The following is a 14,165-nucleotide window of genomic DNA, read 5'->3' on the forward strand; positions in this document are numbered from 1 at the left end:
GAGGCAGGTGCAAAAAGTGACAAATTAACCTCTCCCATTGTGAATGTTCTTCAGCATGGAAGGCTCAGCAGACAGTAAATGGACTGAGTGAGCCAAAGCCATGCCAGCTGAGTAACCAGGTAACAACGTAACCCTTCCCCTTCCCCACTGCTGTCCTCCTTTTGTGTGATTGTTAACGGTGGTGCTTGGGGCACATCTATAATTAGGCTGTAGTTTCCTTGTGGCAGACCCTGTGGCCTGGACTCCTGCGGTGGGTGCAGTAAAATGACTCTATAATAATACTAACATGCAGGAAGTCTGGAAGCAAGACCTGTGAGTCAGCAGACCAGAGGGCGTTCCGCGAGTGGAGTTCCAAACACGCCTACAGCAAGAATGTGTGTGTTGAGCAGCCAGGTGTGCAGGGCGTTTCCCAAGGAAACATGATTAAGACTGTCGCTGTTGAGTGCACAGGTGACCCTGATGGCAGAGAGACATTTCTTCAGAGGGAGCCCAATGCACGTTGCGCATCCTGACCCGGAGCTGCTAACTGGTCGCAGTTCTTCCAAAGGACTTGAACGTGTAACTCAGCCACACCAAATGGCCTGCTGGTGATGAATTCTGTCGGAGGCGGAGGTAAGTGCTGTCATAAAACTGTGCACAGAATAGGGAATGTGATGGGGAGCCAGCAGCGGGAACTTGTTCCAGTGTGCTGCATTTCTCTGGACACCTGGGGGAAGGTGGGCTGCTGCCTCTGGCACCAAATGTGGGCAGGAGCAGGGATAGGATACAGAGGGACCTAGACAAATTAGAGGATTGGGCCAAAAGAAATCTGATGAGGTTCAACAAGGACAGGGAGGGAGGGATAGCTCAGTGGTTTGAGCATTGGCCTGCTACACCCAGGGTTGTGAGTTCAATCCTTGAGGGGGCCATTTAGGGATCTGGGACAAAAATTGGGGATTGGTCTTGCTTTGAGCAGGGGGTTGGACTAGATGACCTCCTGAGGTCCCTTCCAACCCTGATATTCTATGATTCTATGACAAGTGCAGAGTCCTGCACTTAGGATGGAAGAATCCCATGCACTGCTACAGACTAGGGACCGAATGGCTCAGCAGAAGTCCTGCAGAAAAGGACCTAGGGGTTACAGTGGACGAGAAGCTGGATATGAGTCAACAGTGTGCCCTTGTTGCCAAGAAGGCCAATGGCATTTTGGGATGTGTAAGTAGGGGCATTGCCAGTAGATTGAGGGACGTGATCGTTCCCCTCTATTCGACATTGGTGAGGCCTCATCTGGAGTACTGTGTCCAGTTTTGGGCCCCACACTACAAGAAGGATGTGGAAAAATTGGAAAACGTCCAGCGGAGGGCAACAAAAATGATTAGGGGACTGGAACACATGACTTATGAGGAGAGGCTGAGGGAACTGGGATTGTTTAGTCTGCGGAAGAGAAGAATGAGGGGGGATTTGATAGCTGCTTTCAACTACCTGAAAGGGGGTTCCAAAGAGGATGGATCTAGACTGTTCTCAGTGGTAGCAGATGACAGAAGGAGGAGTAATGGTCTCAAGTTGCAGTGGGGGAGGTCTAGGTTGGATATAAGGAAAAACTTTTTCACTAGGAGGGTGGTGAAGTACTGGAATAGGTTCCCTAGGAAGGTGGTGGTGGAATCTCCTTCCTTAGAAGTTTTTGAGGTCACGTAGAGACTGTCCAGTTTGACCAATGTACATGGCAGAGGGGCATTGCTGGCACATGATGGCATATATCACATTGGTAGATGTGCAGGTGAACGAGCCTCTGATAGTGTGGCTGATGTGATTAGGCCCTATGATGGTGTCCCCTGAATAGATATGTGGACACAGTTGGCAACGGGCTTTGTTGCAAGGATAGGTTCCTGGGTTAGTGGTTCTGTTGTGGTGTGTGTGGCTGCTGGTGAGTATTTGCTTCAGGTTGGGGGGCTGTCTGTAGGCAAGGACTGGCCTGTCTCCCAAGGTCTGTGAGAGTGATGGGTCATCCTTCAGGTAGGTTGTAGATCCTTGATGATGCGTTGGAGGGGTTTTAGTTGGGGGCTGAAGGTGACGGCTAGTGGCGTTCTGTTATTTTCTTTGTTGGGCCTGTCCTGTAGTAGGTGACTTCTGGGTACTCTTCTGGCTCTGTCAATTTGTTTCTTCACTTCAGCAGGTGGGTATTGTAGTTGTAAGAATGCTTGATAGAGATCTTGTAGGTGTTTGTCTCTGTCTGAGGGGTTGGAGCAAATGCGGTTGTATCGTAGAGCTTGGCTGTAGACAATGGATTGTGTGGTGTGGTCTGGGTGATGTTACGAATTATACCTGATAGGACACGTACACAACTGCTGCGAGTTATACCTGGTAGGACATGCACACAAATGCTACGAATTATACCTGATAGGTCACGCACAGTTCGAATCTAGGCTTAGGCACATAAACAAAGTCCACAACTGCAGAGTTCCCAAAAAACCACCAAGTTTATTACGCTCGAGCGTTGTGCCCCCCAGCTAGCCAGGAGGGGACCCCGAATATAGATTATACAAAGGTTATATACCTCTTAGCAAAGCATGTTGCCCTCGTGCATCGGAAACCTTAGCCAATAAACAAACCCTTTTCTTATCTACCACCTATCCCTGTTTGGTGCATTCCTCAGGCTAAACTAGTATGTTAATTACACAGCATGGTCCTAAAGCCATGCATCAGTAACTTTTATTATCAGGATGGGAGGCCTCACATCAAAGGCCAGGAGATAGGGAGTTAGGGACAGACAAAGAACAGATACCGGGAGTCAAGGCAGGCTGGAGACAAGGAGGAGGATTTTCACAGGAATGCAGTATCTAAGGAACACTCCTCCTGGTGCATGATGTGCTTGCTTTTAGACAATGGTGGGCTCCAAACCAAAATGGAGTCACATGTGCTAACTTTTCCTTAACAGTGAAAGCTGGAGGCATGTAGGTAGGAATAGCGGGCAAGTTGACTACGTGGCTCCTATCTACTCCGTCCCAGAGGCTGGTCCAGATTAGAAGGCAGAAAAAACGAACTCGGGACGACATGTTCACCGAGCTCATGCCGTCCTCCCGCACTGATAGGGCCCAGCTGAATGCGTGAAGGCAAACAATTGCGGAGTCACGTAAAGCATTACATGAACACGAAGAGAGGAGGGACATGCGCGATGAGAGCAGGCAGGATGCTATGGTCAAGCTCATGGGGGAGCAAACTGACATGCTCCGCTGTATGGTGGATCTAATGCGGGAAAGGCAGCAAGACCACAGACTGCCGCTGCAGCCCCTGTATAACTGCCCTCCCTCCTCCCCAGGTTCCATAGCCTCCTCACCCAGACGCCCAAGAACATGGGCGGGGAGGCTACAGGGACCCACACAGTCAACCCCAGAGGATTCACAAGCAGCAGAAAACTGGCATATCTAAAATTTTGATTTGGTTTCTGGACTTGTCCTTCCCTCCTCCTCCACTGCGCCAGCGCGCTTTCAAACATCCAAACGCACATTCTACCACCATTCTGCACTTGCTCAGCCTATAGTTGAACAGCTCCTGACTACTGACCAGGCTGCCTGTGTACGGCTTCATGAGCCATGGCATTAAGGGGTGGGCTGGGTCCTCGAGGATCACTATAGGCATTTCAACATCCCCAACGGTTATTTTCTGGTCTGGGAAGTAAGTCCCTTCCTGCAGCTGTTCAAACAGACCAGAGTTCCTGAAGATGCGAGCGTCATGCACCTTTCCCAGCCATCCCACGCTGATGTCGGTGAAACGTCCCTTGTGATCCACCAGTGCTTGCAGCACCGTGCAAAAGTACCCCTTGCGGTTTATGTACTGGCCGCCCTGGTGTTCCGGGGCCAAAATAGGGATATGCGTTCCGTCTATCGCCCCGCCGCAGTTAGGGAACCCCAGGGCATTAAAGCCATCCACAATGGTCTGCACATTTCCCAAAGTCACTACCCTTGATAGCAGCTGGTCAATGATTGCGCTGGCTACTAGCAGCCCCCACAGTAGATTTGCTCACTCCAAACTGATTCCCGACTGACCGGTAGCTGTTGGGCGTTGCAAGCTTCCACAGGGCTATGGCCACTCGCTTCTCAACTGTGAGGGCTGCTCTCATTTTGGTGTCTCTGTGCTTCAGGGCAGGGGACAGCAAGTCACAGAGTTCCATGAAAGTGGCCCTACGTATATGAAAGTTTCGCAGCCACTGGGAATCATCCATACCCACAACACTATGCGGTCCCACCAGTCTGTGCTTGTTTCCCGGGCCCAGAATCGGAGTTCCACGGCATGAACCTGGCCCAACACCACCATGATCTCCCAATCGCCACATGCCGTGCTTCTAGGAACATCTGTGTCCATGTCCTCATCACTATCGTAATCGCGCTGTCGTCGCTTCCTCGCCCGGTTTTGCAGGTACTGCACATACTGCTGGATAACTGTCACGGAGTGTGGGGGAGTCCAGGCCCTGCACCCCTCTTCCTGGGATTCACTGAGACTCTCAGCCAGCCAGTAAAACAGAAGGTTTATTGGACAGCAGGAACACAGTCCAAAACAGAGCTTGTGGGTACACCCAGGACCCCTCAGTGAAGTCCTTCTGGGGGAGCAGGGAGCTTAGACCCCAGCCCTGGGGTTCCCTGTGTTCCTCCACCCAGCCCCAAACTGACCCTAAACCCACCGAGCAGGTTCCCTGCTGCAGCCTCCGTCCACATTCCTGGGCAGAGGTGTCACCTCCCCCTCCCCCTCCTGGCTCAGGTTACAGGCTCTCAGGTCTCCCGTCCCCAGGGCACATTCCCAGGTCAACACTCCCCCCTCCCTGCTGCATCACATCGTCACATCTCTCCCCCCTTCGAGACTGAACTGAGCGGGGTCACTGTGACCAGTGACCTGGGGAAGTTCGGGGCCCCCTCTCCGGGACAGCGCATCCGCTATCAGGTTGGCACTTCCCTTCACATGGACCACGTCCATGTCGTAATCCTGCAGGAGCAGGCTCCACCTCAGGAGCTTGGCGTTGGCTCCTTTCATCTGGTGCAGCCAGGTCAGGGGAGAGTGGTCGGTGTAGACGGTGAAGTGTCGCCCGAAGAGATAGGGCTCTAGTTTCTTGAGGGCCCACACCATGGCCAGGCACTCCTTCTCGATGGCCGCGTAGTGTTGCTCCCGGGGTAGCAACTTCTTGCTCAGGTACACGATGGGGTGTCTCTCCCCCTTTTCATCCTCCTGCATTAACACCGCCCCCAGTCCCGTGTCGGAGGCGTCGGTGAACACCACAAAGGGCTTGTCAAAGTCTGGGTTTGCTAGAACTGGGCCACTGACCAGAGCCTCCTTCAGCGCCCGGAAAGCCTCCTGGCACTGCTCGGTCCAGACCACCTTGTCTGGCTTCCCCTTCTTGCATAGCTCAGTGATGGGGGTGGCTATGGCGCTAAAGTGGGGCACAAATCTTCGGTAGTATCCTGCCATCCCAATAAAGGCTTGGACCTGCTTTTTGGTGTGGGGAGCGGGCCAGTCTCTGATCACCTCCACCTTGGCCGGTTCCGGCTTTAGGCGGCCGCTCCCCACCCGATGGCCCAGGTAAGATACTTCAGCCATCCCCACCTTGCACTTCTCCGCTTTGACAGTCAGCCCAGCCCCCTGGAGTCGGTCCAGCACTTGTCTAACCTGGGACACGTGGTCCTCCCAGGTCTGGCTAAAGACACAGATGTCGTCAATATACGCCACGGCAAAACTCTCCATCCCCCTCAGGAGCTGGTCCACCAGGCGCTGGAAGGTGGCCGGCGCTCCCTTGAGGCCGAAAGGCAGGGTCAGAAACTCATAGAGCCCCAGAGGGGTGATAAAGGCCGATTTCAGCCGGGCATCTGCATCCAGCGGCACTTGCCAGTAGCCCTTTGTAAGGTCCATGGTGGTAAGGTACCGAGCTCCTCCCAGCTTGTCTAGGAGCTCGTCCGGCCTGGGCATGGGGTAGGCATCCGATACAGTGATGGCATTGAGCTTCCGATAGTCCACACAGAACCGGACTGACCCATCCTTTTTGGGGACCAGCACCACCGGCGAGGCCCAAGGGCTGGCCGATGGCTGGATCACCCCCAAAGCCAGCATGTCCCGGACCTCTCTTTCCAGGTCCTGAGCAGTTTTCCCTGTGACTCGGAAGGGGGAGCATCTTATCGGCGGGTGCGACCCTGTCTGCACCCGGTGGACAGTCAGATTAGTGCGTCCAGGCTGGTTGGAAAACAGCTGTCGGTACGGATGCAGCACCCCCCTGACCTCAGCTTGCTGGGCAGGGGTGAGCTGATCCGAGAGGGGGATTGTTTCCAGGGGGGAACCAGCTCTGGTCCCAGGGAATAGATCTACTAAAGGGTCATCTCCCTGCTCCTCCCACTGACCACACACAGCTAACACCACATTCCCCCTGGCATAATATGGCTTCATCATATTCACATGGTACACCCGGCGGTGGTGGGCCCGGTTCGACAGCTCCACCACATAGTTTACCTCATTGAGCTGCTTGACGACCTTGAACGGGCCCTCCCAGGTGGCCTGTAGTTTGTTCTTTCTCACGGGGATGAGAACCATCACCTGATCCCCGGTGGCGTAGGCACGGGCCCGCGCCGTGCGGTCATACCAGACCTTCTGCTTCCTCTGGGCTCTGGCCAGATTCTCCCTGGCCAGGCCCATGAGTTCAGCCAGTCTCTCTCGGAAGGTCAGGACATACTCCACCACTGACTCTCCATCGGGAGTGGCCTTCCCCTCCCACTCGTCTCTCATCAGGTCCAGGGGGCCCCTCACCCTCCTTCCATATAACAGTTCGAAAGGCGAAAATCTGGTAGACTCCTGGGGCACCTCCCTGTACGCGAACAGCAGGTGAGGTAAGTACTTGTCCCAATCCTGCGGGTGCTGGTTCATAAAGGTTTTCAGCATCATCTTTAGCGTCCCGTTAAACCTCTCCACCAGCCCATTGGACTGGGGGTGATACGCTGAGGCCCAGTCATGCCGGACCCCACATTTCTCCCACAAGCACCGGAGCAGGGCCGACATGAAGTTGGAGCCTTGGTCTGTCAAGACTTCCCTGGGGAACCCCACTCGGCTGAAAATGGTCAGGAGCGCATCTGCCACGGTGTCTGCTTCAATGGACGCTAAGGGCACTGCCTCGGGGTAGCGGGTGGCGAAATCTACCACCACCAGAATGTATTTCTTCCCCGACCGGGTCGTCTTGCTGAGAGGCCCCACGATGTCCATGGCCACCTTCTGGAAAGGCTCCTCTATGATGGGCAAAGGTCTCAAAGCCGCTTTCCCCTTGTCCCGGGCCTTCCCCACCCTCTGACAAGGGTCACAGGATCGGCAATACTGCCGGACGGTGGTAAAGACCCCGGGCCAGTAAAAGTTCTGTAGCAACCTCTGCCGGGTGCGCCGGATTCCCTGGTGCCCTGCGAGGGGGATGTCATGGGCCAGGGACAGGAGCTTGCGGCGATACTTCTGGGGGACCACCAGCTGCCTCCTGACCCCACAGGACTCCCCTTCCCCTGGGGGAGCCCATTCTCGGTACAGGAACCCCTTCTCCCACAGGAACCTCTCCTGGCAGCCTCTCCTCATGGTCCGTCCCTCACTGAGGTCGGCCAGGTCCCTGAGCTTCTGCAAGGAGGGATCTTTCCTCAACTCGGCCTGGAACTCAGCGGCTGGGGAAGGGATGGGGCCCGGTTCCCCCTCCGTGGCCAGGTCTGAGGCCGCAGCCTCTCTGAGCCGTGCCCCTCGGCGCTCCCTCCCCACCCGAGTAGGGTCTCGCGCCTCCAGTGTGGTACCCTCCCCAGGGTCAGGTCGCAGTGCCCCTCGCCGGCTCTGGCTATGGGTCACAACCAGGGCGGTCTGGGGGTCGCTTGGCCAGTCCTCTAGGTCTCCCCCCATCAAAACTTCAGTGGGCAAATGGTGGTGTACCCCCACATCCTTGGGGCCCTCCTTGGTCCCCCATTTCAGGTGTACCCTTGCCACGGGCACCTTAAATGGGGTCCCGCCCACCCCCGTCAGGGTCAGGTAGGTGTTGGGCACCACCCGATCTGGGGCCACCACCTCGGGCCGGGCCAGCGTCACCTCCGCGCCCGTATCCCAGTATCCATTGACCTTCCTCCCATCCACCTCCAGGGGAACAAGGCACTCTCTCCGGAGGGACAGCCCCGCACCCACCCTGTAAACCGAGCACCCTGAGTCCAGAGCCTCCAGCCCTCTGGCGGGGCTGGCTGGGGGTACTCTTCCCTCCTGAGCAGGTGGCAAACTGGTAGCCCCCCTTTCCTGGGTCGCCTGCCCCTCGTCCAGCTGAGTCCCTACCCAGTTAACCCTGGGTAGGTTGGGTCTGCTCAGTCTGTCCCTGAGCCCGGGGCACTGGGCCCGTACGTGGCCTCTCTGGCCACAGTGATAGCAGCTCAGGTCACGTTGGTCCCCTCGAACGGGTCGGAGGGGCCCGACACCAGGCGTTCCCCTTTGGAGGGGGTTCTCCCTATTTCCCCGCTGGGAGGCCCCATGGTGACTCTCTCTCTGCATCGGGGGGGGCCTGTTCTTTTGGGACTCCTCCCGGCTACCCCCTGACCGACTGTTCACAAACTCGTCGGCCAGCTGCCCTGCATGCTGGGGGTTCGCGAGCTTTTTGTCCACCAGCCACAGCCTCAGGTCGGAAGGGCACTGTTCATACAGGTGCTCCAGTACAAACAGGTAAAGCAGGTCCTCTTTAGCTTGGGCCCCCGCTGTCCACTTGCGGGCATATCCCTGCATCCTGTTGACCAGTTGTAGGTAGGTGACCTCAGGCGTTTTACGCTGACTCCGGAACCTTCTCCGGTACATCTCGGGGGTCAGCCCAAACTCACGGAGCAGGGCCTGTTTGAACAGTTCATAGTCCCCTGCCTCTGCCCCTGTCATCCGGCTGTAGACCTCCACGGCTTTGGGGTCCAGTAAGGGGGTGAGGAACTGGAGCCTGCCTGCAGGGTCAACCCTGTGCAGCTCGCAGGCATTCTCAAAGGCCGTCAGGAAGCTATCTATGTCCTCCCCCTCCTTCCGCTGGGCCAGGAAGCACTTATCAAAGCTCCTTGAGGTCTTGGGTCCCCCCTCACTCACCGCAGCCGGGGCCCCACTGCTCCTCAGCCTGGCCAGCTCCAGTTCATGCTGTCTTTGTTTCTCCTTCTCCTGCTGCTCATGTTGACGTTCCCTCTCCTTCTCCTGACGTTCCCTCTCCTTCTCCTGATGCTCCCGCTCCTTCTCCTGATGCTCCCTCTCCTTCTCCTCCTGCTCATGTTGACATTGTTTCTCCTTCTCCTCCTGCTCATGTTGACGTTGTTTCTCCTCATGTTGACGTTGTTTTTCATGATCCTCCAGCTCCCTCATTTTCCTCTCCCTCTCCCATTCCAGCCGCATCCGCTCCAGGGATGGGGAGCTCCGCTGGGAGGATCCCCTGCTGGCTGCTGGGGTCAGGGGGCCCTCGGTATTCGCTGGGCTTCCCGCAACCCCTCCCCCAGGCATAGGTAGGAAGGGTCTCGGGGTGTCCTGGGCAGCAGTCTGACCCCTCCCAGCCTGGTCAGGCCCCAGGGCCCACGCTGCGTCCGCCGGGCGGCTTCCCTCAGGGACAGGGATCGGGTCCTCCAAGCGATCCCTCTCCTCCAGCTGGGCAATCAGCTGTTCCTTGGTGGACCTCCCGACGCGCAGCCCCCTCTGCCTGCACAGCTCCACCAGGTCGCTCTTAAGGCGTTTAGCGTACATCTCCCGGCTGGCCACTCGCAGGCCGGGCAGCTTTCCACGGTTTCCAGGAGAAGCCCCTAGTGTGCCAGTCCTTCTTGAGGTCACCACCTCTTTGCCAGGGTCGAGCTGCAGACTCCTCCGCCCCTGGGACCGCTCGCTGCAATCCCCCGGGGGACCCTGTTACTGCAAAAGTCCTTCTCTCTGGTCACACACTCCCAGGGGTTAACCGCCCCCTGAAACCGTCTCTCTCTGAATCTTCAGCACGCCTGGTCCCCGTCAATCCCCCTTCGTTTTACTGTTCCCCAGTCACTTACTGCAGGAAGCGCCGTTCACGGGGTGCAGTAGATCCCACCTCTGCCACCAGTTGTCACGGAGTGTGGGGGAGTCCAGGCCCTGCACCCCTCTTCCTGGGATTCACTGAGACTCTCAGCCAGCCAGTAAAACAGAAGGTTTATTGGACAGCAGGAACACAGTCCAAAACAGAGCTTGTGGGTACACCCAGGACCCCTCAGTGAAGTCCTTCTGGGGGAGCAGGGAGCTTAGACCCCAGCCCTGGGGTTCCCTGCGTTCCTCCACCCAGCCCCAAACTGACCCTAAACCCACCGAGCAGGTTCCCTGCTGCAGCCTCCGTCCACATTCCTGGGCAGAGGTGTCACCTCCCCCTCCCCCTCCTGGCTCAGGTTACAGGCTCTCAGGTCTCCCGTCCCCAGGGCACATTCCCAGGTCAACACTCCCCCCTCCCTGCTGCATCACATCGTCACAATAACACACGAGGTATTTACAATGGTCAAAACTGCAGCGGAGATCTGAGCGGGCTCCATGCTTGCCACGCTATGGCGCCTGCACGGGTAATCCTGGAAAAAGGGCGCGAAACATAGGAGAGCAGAGTGGCAGCGGAAGAGGTGCTGTTCAGTTCACGATAGCTGAAAAAGGCGGGAAATGGTTGTCTTCTGTAGCTTTCACGGAGGCGGTAGCCCAGGACAGTCAACATGGAGAAGCTCGGTAGTGCAGCAAGAGCGGGAGAGCAGAATTGGCAGCAGAAGGTGTGCTGCTCGGTTCACGATGGCCGAGCAGAGTTGTCAGCGGAAGCGGTCGATGAGGAAGAGAAAGAGCAGATACTTATAGAGACTCCACAGAAAGACAAGAGGAAATGCGAGGTGGATTCGTAGTACCAGGAGAGAAGCGGTGCACCATACTGCACCGTCTGCTGAAAGCAGTATGGCGTCTGCACGCCAAAAAGGCGCGAAACGATTGTCTGCCATAGCTTTCACGGCAGGAGGAGCAACTGACGACACACACCCAGAAACACCCACGAGAATGTTTTTGCCCCATCATGCCCTGGGAGCTTAACCCAGAGTTCCAATGGGCGGCCGGGACTGCAGGAACTGTGGGATAGCTACCCACAGTGCACCGCTCTGACATTTGATGCTAGCCTCGGTACTGTGGATGCACTCCACCAAATTCACGCCCTTTAGTGGGGACACACAAGACCGAATGTATAAAATCGCTTCCGAAAATTCGAATAGAATCATTTTTAAATAATTTCATACTGTAGACATACCCTTAGCCTCTCTCCGCCTCTGTAACATGGGCTAATAGCGCTGCCCTGCCCCATAGGAGTGTGTGGGGAGAAACACATTAAGGGTTCTGAGGCCCTTGGGTACCTTGGTGACAAGAGCCTTAAAAAATCAAAATAAAGTGGGTACTGAGTGGTGCTGGATCTAAGCGTTTCTGAGGATTAGCGCTTGAACAAGAAGGGACATGATAAAATAACGAATGGGATATAGACAGGAGAGGGGCAGCTCTCGTTCTCTCCATCTCATAACAGAAGACAGCCGGGAGGGAATATGTAAAGGTGGCTAATTCCAAACTGATGAAAGGAAATCTGTGTTCCCACATGCGATTAGCCTGTGGAACTCACTGCCACAGGAAGCTGTTGAGGTCAAGAACTTAGAGTGATTCTGAAAAGGATTGGACACTTATATGGATAGCGAGAATAGCCTGAGTGAAAGGAGTTGGTGCTAAGAAGGGTGAGGCCTCTCGGGGCTTCAGCCCTTCACTTGTGATTAGGGTCAGAAGGAGGCCGGCATGGGGAAGAATATCTTGGACTTCTTCCCCTGAGGCAGCTGGGGCTGGTCTCTGTCAGAGACAGGAAACTGGGCTGACCCAGTCTGGCCATTCCTATGTCCGCTTCAGGGGGCTGCCGGGGCCACCCGGGAGGCCAAAAGGGCAGTTTGCCCTTGGCCCCGCATTTTAGGGCCTCCCGACCGAGTGGTGTTGTAACCCTTGTGGCCAGGCTACACCTGAGTGGCGCTGCGATCCCACGTGCTGGGTCCCCGCCCCATGGTAATTATTTTGGTCTCAGTTTCAGATTGTTCCCTGGGCCCCCAGAAACCTCAGTGTGGCCGTGGGGCTAGCATGCTGCATCTCACCAGCAGCTCCCTGCTCCTGCTGCTCCAGAATGGCTCTCGCAGCCCAGGGGCAGAAGGGGGAAGCCTGTTGATCTGCCCTTGGGTATGTAACCCCTGGGATCTGTACTGGCTGCCTGCGGGTGTCCGGCTTGGTTTTGGCTGCCAGAGCCCCTCCCCGGGCGGGGGCCTGCCTGGCTGACAGCTTGCCTCCCCTGTGCCCTCCGTTCCTCCCCACCTGTGCTGCAGCGTGCACAGCGCTGTACAGTGACGGGAGGAGCTGGAAGGGGAGGGGGCGGTGGGCTCAGCACAGCGCGGGCTGGGCAGGGACGAGAGCTTTGTGCACCCTGCAGCTGGACACCCCTCCAGAGGGGCGGCTGGGAGGTGCTCGGCCAGCGCGAACTGGGCCGTGCTCCAGGCGCTGGGACATCCAGAGGAGCAAGGTCAGGCAGGCAGGAAGGAAACGCTGGGAGCAGTCGGAGGGATGGAGCGTAAGGAGTGGGAGGGGGCAGGGCTGCCAGTGGGAGCTCTGCTGTGCAGGACCCGGGGGGAGCAGCGTGGACTTGCTGCAGGAGCAGAAGAGACGGGGGGAGAAGGATCCTGGCACACCACAGGGCCAGTTTTGGGCAGGGTCGGTCAGAGCCATCCCTTGGCTGAGCTCCCACTGGAAGGGGCAGGAGCCTGGGCACTGCCTGCCAGCCCTGGGATGCACAAGGGCAGCAGGGAACGGTCCTGCATCACCCAGGAGATGGGCTGGATGGGCCCTAGCAGCTCTGACCGTCTCTGCCCCCAATCCCTGTTCCGTGTCCTCGCCAGCTCTGGCTTAGGGAGCTGCTCACTGCCAAGGGGAAGGCTCAGCCTGGCCAGGGGAAGCAGTAGATAGACAGAGGGATGTGCATGGGGACAGACAGACAGAGAGCTGGGGGTGGGGTGGGGGATGGATGGACAGGTAGATAGGGGCTGTGTATGGATGGACAGACAGAATGGGAAGAGGAGATGGACAGACGGGAGGGGTGTAGGGGGATGGACAGACAGAACGGGTCGGGGGGATGGACAGGCAGATGGATGAACTGTGAAATTATTGCTTTCCTTCTTGCCTCCCGCTGCTCCTGGTGAGCGTGGGTGGCCTGTCTTGGCACCGTGGCACATGGCGCGTGGCTGGGCCGGCTGGGTTCTCGGAGGGTCACTTGCAATCACTGACCGACCCGATCTGTTTTCCCGATCTGTTTTCCAGGAGGCCCCATGGGAAGAGTTCCCTGGACACTGCAGCAGGACACAGGGGGATCCAGCAGGTGACGCTTTCATGTAGGTAAAAAGAAAAGGAGGACTTGTGGCACCTTAGAGACTAACAAATTTATTTGAGCGTAAGCTTTCATGAGCTACAGCTCACTTCATCGTGTGCATTCAGTGGAAAATACAGTGAGGAGATTTATATACACACAGAACATGAAACAATGGGTGTTACCATACACACTGTAACCAGAGTGATCAGGTAAGGTGAGCTATTACCAGCAGGAGAGCTCGGCGGGGAGGGACCTTTTGTAGTGATAATCAAGGTGGGCCATTTCCAGCAGTTCACAAGAACCTCTGAGGAACAGTTGCGGGGGCGGGGGGGGGGGAATAAACAAGGGGAAATAGTTTTACTTTGTGTAATGACCCATCCACTCCCAGTCTCTATTCAAGCCTAAGTTAATTGTATCCAGTTTGCAAATTAATTTCAATTCAGCAGTCTCTCGTTGGAGTCCGTTTTTGAAGTTTTTTTGTTGAAGAATTGCCACTTTTAAGTCTGTAATCGAGTGACCAGAGAGATTGAAATGTTCTCCGACTGGTTTTTGAATGTTATAATTCTTGACGTCTGGTTTGTGTCCATTTATTCTTTTACGTAGAGACTGTCCGGTTTGGCCAATGTACATGGCAGAGGGGCATTGCTGGCACATGTTGGCATATATCACATTGGTAGATGTGCAGGTGAACGAGCCTCTGATAGTGTGGCTGATGTGATTAGGCCCTGTGATGGTGTCCCCTGAATAGATATGTGGACACAGTTGCCAACGGGCTTTGTTGCAAGGATAG

General features: G+C 56.2%; 1 long non-coding RNA gene across 1 annotated transcript; it reads left to right on the forward strand.

Moving 5' to 3' along the window:
* The first annotated feature begins 312 nt into the window (after positions 1–312).
* LOC141981994 (uncharacterized) lies at positions 313–10,659 on the forward strand. Its single transcript, XR_012637935.1, has 3 exons — positions 313–612; positions 4,118–4,392; positions 10,641–10,659. It is a non-coding gene; the product is annotated as an uncharacterized LOC141981994 (long non-coding RNA).
* The last annotated feature ends 3,506 nt before the right edge of the window (positions 10,660–14,165 follow it).

The sequence above is a fragment of the Natator depressus genome, chromosome 2 (genome assembly GCF_965152275.1).
Source record: "Natator depressus isolate rNatDep1 chromosome 2, rNatDep2.hap1, whole genome shotgun sequence".
Lineage (NCBI taxonomy): Eukaryota > Metazoa > Chordata > Testudines > Cheloniidae > Natator > Natator depressus.